At 31.8% G+C, this 6,982-nt stretch overlaps 1 long non-coding RNA gene across 1 annotated transcript; it reads right to left on the bottom strand.

Annotated features, from left to right (window-relative positions):
* Positions 1–1,102: 1,102 nt before the first annotated feature.
* Positions 1,103–2,855, bottom strand: LOC125675319 (uncharacterized). The gene is made up of 2 exons (XR_008797991.1): positions 2,660–2,855; positions 1,103–1,752 (listed from the first exon to the last, which is right to left on the bottom strand). It is a non-coding gene; the product is annotated as an uncharacterized LOC125675319 (long non-coding RNA).
* Between the last annotated feature and the right edge of the window lie 4,127 nt (positions 2,856–6,982).

A 6,982-nucleotide genomic window follows, 5' to 3' on the forward strand; every position in this document is an offset into this window, starting at 1 on the left:
TAACTTTTATATTAATTTAGTTAGAGACATGGGATCACTTGCATTAAGACCGATGACCTTTGACCTTCAAAATGAGGTCAAGGTCAAAGGTCAAGGTCATCATCAACATTATTTTTTTCCATTTTCAAGGTATTTCAACGTATTTTTAGCATTGAGAAGCTAACTGAAAGTAATCAAAAACCCCTGAACAAATTATCGCCCCTGAATATCTTGATTAACATGTTTTAAGCTTATAGCTTTTACATTATTAATATAGATAAAGACATGGGATCACTTGCATTAAGACTGATGACCTTTGACCTTCAAAATGAGGTCAAGGTCAAATGTGAAGGTCACCGTAAAAATTATTATTTTTTATTTTCAAAGTCTTTTAAAATTCTTAAATATCTCGTTTTAAATCATTGTAGGTGGAAAGCCCTCTAATTGTTCGCGAACAATTAGGATCACTAGTTATATTTACTTTTTTTCGATTGAAGGGCAATAACTCTAAATGGAAAACATAGTTTACTAGTGGTGGATCCTAGTTTGTTTTTGTTTTTTTTCTTTCGTTTTGTTTTATATATACACACGTATATCAAATGCTTTAATTGATTTTAGAATTTTTATTTTGTGAAATAGACAAAATTGATATTGAAAAGATATGTTTTAAATGTTAGGAAAAAAACAATCTATAAAGGTGAAACAGCAAACACAACCACATCCGAAAATGTATTACAATATTACTGATAATTTTTCTATTATTTATATTATTTCATGTATGGAGATGTGCATAGTTTTTGCACCAGTTTTCTTTTTGGATTAGGAAAATGGTTTACCTTTTCCTTAAAAAAGGACTTTGGAAGGGTCCATTAAACAGACCCAGGTTGGGAGATTTCAGGCTCTCATGGACTTAATTTCCGTGGAAACGAGGGGGTTATTTATATTCGGTCTTTCTTACCCCGGGATAGGAAAGACCGAATATAAATAACTTCCTCATTTCCACAGAAATTTACATGGACTACATAATAGAAATAAATTAACCATGTAATATACATTGTTGTAAATCCCATACCCCCTCTATATTTCACAGTGACATTAATCAACAAAACATTTGAAGATACACATTTTCAGTTTATTAGTGGGAAAAAATGATTCCAAGTTTTTGAATACAATTTATTAATTGATTCACCAAGCATTAATTAACAAGTTAATTGATTTATAATTAGATTTTAGGAAAAATAACCTAGGCTAATGGGTTTTAACATGAAGATAAGATTTTCATCCAACCCAAATTGTATAATTTCAATTACATGTATATGACATAAATATTTCAAATATGCCAAGGAATGGTCCCAAATTCTTTCTCTGTTTCAATTGTCCATGGAGAGTAAAACCAAAACACAGATCCAGGATTTCAAAGAAATATAGGACAGTGATCACCACTCTGATAGGGAGGGCACCATCTGATCATGATTTTCTGTGCAATAGATGCCAGAGTGTGTGTGTTGCTCCCATATTAAACAGAAGAATATCAACTCGGTTAGGCCACATATTCAAGACAGTCCAGCACCACCACCAGCAGCAGCAGTTCTTCCAATTAGTCCCCCTTCTGTATCACTCCCATTCCCATGTACATCAAGAGGGCACACTTCATGCTGTATCTGCGAGTGACCAGGTCCAAAGTTAGTTGTAGTCCCAGTAGGAGTAAGGCATGGAATCTTCATTTCAAAAGAGGCCATCATTCCTGCCGGGGCTCGCTTCTGTACAAATCACCTACAACAAGACATAGAAGAACTTGAACCTATTGCTGACAACACCATGTTCAACAAAACAGGAGTTACATAATTAATCAATCAAGTTTTTGAGAGCTGAAGTTTTGAGAAAAGAGAAAATAAGGTTGGATTTTGACAACAGTGAAAGTCTAACAGTGAGCTTCAGAATCTCCTGGGAACCCCTAAAGCTGCTTTTGAGGACTTGCTGACATATGTAAACCTGTAGAATATATGGAAACTTGTGCTAGATAAAAGCTTTATAACCTTTTTACCAGTGATGTATTTGTTGACAATAAAAGGGGTATTTGATTTTAGCAGAATAATTACTTATTATAAACTACTAGTATTATCATTATGATACTTAACTGGCAAATAACAAACAACAAACATGATTTGTAAATGTTATTTCCTGTATAGATCTATATGATACTTCTATTTTTGGAACATTATGAAAATAGGCCAATTTAGATCATTTCTCATTCTGTGGCATTTACAAGCATTACATGTAAATGCAATATAATCCAAACAATTTAAAACTACAGTGCCTTAGGATATATTCTATTTCAAATATGTATCTAGATCTAATTCTATTCAAATCTATATTAATGCCTGAAAGATTTTTATATCACAGCTCATGAATTACGTTCTGTCAGTCAATAATGTATTGCACAAACATTTAAAATTGTTGGTTAAAAGACCTCAGTAGCTTTACATGATTAATACGTATAGGAATATACAATTATTGATCAAGATAAGTACAGTAAAATTTATACAGTATCATTTCTCAAATCGTATTTTCAGAGTCAATAATATACTGACTCTGATCCCCTATATCGGTGCTGTGTTGTTATTATTCACGTTATGAAATCTACATGTACATGTAACAAAAAAGATCATTTGATACTTACTATTAGGTGTCTACAGTAATTTTTCTTTAATCAGGTTTCACAGGAAATGTTCGTTGAACGTGTAATTCCGAGTAAATTCGAATTGAACATGTTTTGACGAGACGCGGTGTCAACTTATTTCATTACCATTGATCTCGATACTCGGTCGTTTTAATACAAAAAAAAATATATTAAAAAACTATGAAATATGATATGAAACAGAATTGTTCCAATGATTCACTCCTTTCACCATGTAGATAGACTACATACTATATTTATTCTTCTTACTTCAGTATTTTAAAATTTAAGTAAAAATAATTCAAAAGTAAAGTTGAACAATCACGGCTTTGAACATCATTTCCAAAATATTTCTTATTTCTATTTCCCAAATTTGGTCAAAAATGCATATTATGATCATTGAATAAGCCATTCTAGCTAATTGAGTGCATATAACTTGATATATTCAGAGATTTATAGGTTCGTGTACATTGTACATGGTCATTGGAGGTTTATTGTTGTGACGTATATCCCGAAATGTTAATTTTTTAACATTAAACACCACAATATTCAACGTCATATTAACAAAAAAGTATAGAATATATGAAAAAAAGAAAAACATTTCTAGAAAGCCTATATCCCGAAGATTATTATATGCAGAAATTATCAATATCCCAGGCTAGGCCATTTTTCATGGTTCGCGGGTCATGTTCTTTATGACAAACGGAATGTCTTCAGCTTCTCTATAGCCATATTCCCATATTTATTTAGCAATATTCCATTGGTAATAATAATGCTTTATTTAGAGAAGGTAGCCCGATTAGTACATGGTACTATTCTTCCCTTGAACATTCTGAAATACAAACAATATACTCATAATGATAGGTGCAATCAAGGATAAGAATAAAATGATAGGTTCCGTGATCATATACAATGTACAACAAAGTGGTTTTTAAAACAATTATGGGGGTCAATATTCATGGTATGGAAGAGGTACATGTGGTACAAGAGGGAAAAGGGGCGGACATGAATATATATATATATATATATATATATATATATATATATATATATATATATATATATGGTCTGACGTCATAAAATATGTTTACTGTTATTATCTATGACGTCATAATATGCTTAACGTAAAAACCTTTTCCCTTCATTCGTTTAGGACGCCTTTATGACGTCAGATCATTTCAAAATTATTTTAAAATGTAACGCCTGAGGATTATAAAATGAATGCGTGTGTGTGTGTGTGTGTGTGTGTGTGTGTTTCATCAGAAAAGAACACTATTAATTGTTACTGGGCTGAGCATTTTTCTGTCTAATAAGACTTTAACTGAAATTTGAAATCAACAAGTTTAAGCTACAAATAAATTATTTATAATCTTAAATAGGGGACATGGATTTTGCAAACATGTCTTTGCCCCTCTGTTTAGCAATATCGATCATTTTATATCCATGGAGAACAGAAGTACCATATGAGTGACTGATACTGCAGCATATTGAGACAAACCTGAAAACGTCTGTAGGCCAATATCTAGTAATTACTTGGATATCAGGTAAAAATGTTGTCTTTTTGTCAGTCTGACTAAAGTTCTTGTCGTTTCAATTCCGTTAGATCTTATTTGCCTTCAATGTTCAATTCTAAATACCCAATTCAATTGTATACAGTCTCAATTTCCGAAATATATTTTGAATTTTTGGAATTTTGAAAAAGGGGGGCTAGGTTGATGTCACGATATGGTGTGCAACATTTTCATGGGAATGGATATTGATAAAAAAGAGCAACAAGAAAGTCAATTTAATGGAAGTAATCATATTTCATCTTGTAACTATGATACACTTTAACATACAATTGTAAATCCTGGCTGAATACAATGTTTTCACAAAGACCATTGAAATTACAAACAGGCCTAGTGAAAGTTATTAAGTAAACCAAGTCTCAATTAGATTTTGATTTACTATTATGTTTCAAAATGCGTATACTTAATTGCATATTCGTTTCAAAATTATCATATATGTTTTGATATCATCATTATATGATGGTATTATAACTAGTTTGAGTACAGTGTATGCTATGCATATGTTGCAATATGTATTTCTCAATTCTTATTCAATTTTCTACTGCACTATGCATATTGCTGCTTGTTATCCCTAAGAATGCTGCTTTTTATTCAAGATTTTGAAAAATGTGGCACAGGTCCATACAAAGGAAATGTAAATATATATTCAAGTTTTTACACAAATTAATTAAAGGATTTATTAATGAACATTGTACATGCACTTATTTCAATGAACATATTTGAACAAACAATCAATGTTTCAAGATAAGGATTTACCACATTCATAAAATACAATTCCTAGATTTTATAGTACATTTTTATGCCACTACTGCGGGAAAATTCATCTTTAAAGCAATATTAGGTTTTGATAATATGGTGTTGAAAACTTTTGTTGAAAAATTATGGTTTATGCTTTGTTATTATTTCTTTAAAAAAAAATCTTGCATTACAAAAATATTCAGAAGTTCGAAATGAAGTAAAATTACTTTATTGTCTTCACATACAAAATGTTGTTTAATATTAAAGTTACATACCGTTATGCAATAACACCAGGATCTTTATTTCGATTAAATCTTAAAACTAACTTTAAATATTACCAAATACTGACATTATAACTTGGCGTTTTACTTTCGACAGTACAACCGACAGCGATGCAATGTCGTGCAGACTGACAACTATGTTTGTCCCAGAAATCTTGTGAGACTTACGCAATTTCTCTCTCCTTATATCGAAGAACAATCAAAGAGCGATAACTCTTTAGAGAAGGAAATCGAAAGTATTGGCGGACGCTTATCGCATATTCGCGGGGTCTTTTTATAACTTTAAGATTAATTGCTGATCTATCGGTTGACAAGATTACATTAATAACTAGAGATGAAATTTAACATGCTTCTGTTGTAATGAATTAAACGACTATGATGAAGATAACGTAACAGTACTTTACGTTTCGTCTTTAACATTTACAACATCCACTTAACAGACGAGTAAAATGATATTCACTCGTTTTTGCGTATCATGAGCTGTAGTTTTCACGGAAAGTCATTGTTGATTTTTTTTTTTTCTAAAAGTATTCTTTACGAAACTGATTTAAATTTGCTATTGTAGTAATAATACGTCACTTTGTTTTTCGACCCGGGAAGATCAATTTAGATTTCTTATCTAGTAATGCAGTTACCGGGTTCGACTTCTCATTGATCCAAAGATTTATCTCCCCTGCTTTGCTACAATAACGTTGTACTGTTCAAATAACAATCTTTTTCGTATTTCTCATTTATTGTGATGCAAACACCATTAAGAATACCTACATTTTCTCTTTATAACCTATTAACGAATATACATCCCTTTCCGCAGTTACAGTTACATAAACTATAATTTTCGGTAATATTCAAGAAATACGACAAGATTCATGTAAATTGTATCTGAAAAATGTCGGGAAAATTTATATACTATTGAGAAACGCTTATATGCATTTTTCAGTAAATATCAGTGACGTGGCTAGACTTCATGTCCCATGTTTCTTTTTTGAAAATCTTTTTATCTCCCCTATCATATTGAAATCTTAAGAGCGTCAGTGTTGTCATTTGTACAAATCTCATCTTCGTAAACTATTTCAACCATTGATCCATCCTCCATATCCCAGCTTATATTGTTACCCTTTTCTACCAATATGATGAACATAACACTTTTGCCCTCTAAAAAAGAGACAATGAGAGAAATATTAAGACTGGTACTGAAAGGGTAAGGTATTGTAACTGCGCAATTTTGTTTCTCTCTGGGTCTGAATATCCTTAAATCAAATTAATTTAGATATTACCTATAACTTCTTTAAAACGCTCTTTTGGGTCCTTGCCACCGTTATACACCATTATCAAGAATTCATGTTGAAATTGTAACACTCTCTCGCTTTTCCGTTTAAACCAGTCACATTCGCAACCTCTCAGGTATTTTCTCTCACATTTCGTAAAAAGGCCCTTGCTGTATCCACAAGTTTCGATACAGTGAAGTATACCTGGTAAGTAAAATGCATCGCTTCATTTACTATAAATGTACATCGGCTGATGTTACAGGGGTTTCAACAGTCTTGTTTAAGGTAGCGATTGCATCACGCGGTTTATTGATGTAATATCTAATGAGATACTATTTTCGTTTCTGATTGCGGAAGACATTACGCGCTTGGGCATCCGACGCAATAATATGAGAGAGAGAGAGAGAGAGAGAGAGAGAGAGAGAGAGAGAGAGATAGAGAGAGAGAGATCAGGGTATGGCATTACTATTGCAT

The sequence above is a fragment of the Ostrea edulis genome, chromosome 8 (assembly GCF_947568905.1).
Source record: "Ostrea edulis chromosome 8, xbOstEdul1.1, whole genome shotgun sequence".
In the NCBI taxonomy this organism is placed as follows: domain Eukaryota; kingdom Metazoa; phylum Mollusca; class Bivalvia; order Ostreida; family Ostreidae; genus Ostrea; species Ostrea edulis.